This window comes from Pyxicephalus adspersus, chromosome 11, assembly GCF_032062135.1.
Source record: "Pyxicephalus adspersus chromosome 11, UCB_Pads_2.0, whole genome shotgun sequence".
Classification (NCBI taxonomy): domain Eukaryota; kingdom Metazoa; phylum Chordata; class Amphibia; order Anura; family Pyxicephalidae; genus Pyxicephalus; species Pyxicephalus adspersus.
Window position 1 is genome coordinate 30,165,716 of NC_092868.1, and position 977 is coordinate 30,166,692.

Consider the following 977-nt stretch of genomic DNA (forward strand, 5'->3'; position numbering starts at 1 on the left):
GTCGGATTTTCATTGAAGAATATTGTTATTTTTATTGTTAGCCTGTGCAAAAAGGTTAGCATTGAAATTTAACTCAGAAGGCTACAAATAGAGAAAAAAGCACAAGATGTTTTCTTAAAATAAAAAAAGGCTTATATCTAATGAGAAGGAAAATTTTCCTCAACTTTTTCAATAAATTTCAAGGTGGGCCCACAACTTTATATAAGTTTTTAATTTTGTGTATTTGATTTTGATACCCCTGTTTTAAAGCAAGAAAATCTCACTTAAATTCACCTTCCAGGTTCTTTGCCAGTGAAATACCCAGGGGTAAGTAACCAGCATTGTAGGTGCCCCAGCTGGTCCTCTGTAGTCCCTTTGAAAAGATCCCATCACTAGATAGCCAATAGGAAGTGTTCATGTCACACAGCCAGTGATGTGGACACCTAAAGAAGCACCCCCTCCTGTAAAGAAGCCTGGAGATTAGCATTAAATGGATAGTCTACAGAATGCACATGTTTTGTTTCTTGTGCTTTATCAATATAATTTTACAGATTACCTACTGTGTTCAATATGGATTAATTGAAAACTGTTAGATCTTTTGAGAGTTATTGCACCTTACTGCAATGTGCTGTAATTTAGTATTAACAAAACAGCATAAATCTTGCATTGCATTGACTGAGCTTTATTTACCAAAGTTTATAGCTGTTGCTTTGTATTACTGTTGGTCTTTATATGGCCTTATTAAGCAAACCTAACATTGTTATAATGTAACTACGTCCACATAAAATCCGCCTTTGTATGTAGGTCACTAACAGCTAATAGTATACTTAATCAGCAGGTTGTGCAGCCAAAAAATAATTGTCCACAACCACAGGCAGGGCAGGTTGCAGCCAGTGAAAAAAATAATTAAAAAAAAAAAGTCTCTTGCCGTGAAGTAGGGCAGGGCAAGAATGTTCTCAGAGCTTCCTGGGTGTGGATCAGATTGTGTAACCTTAGCT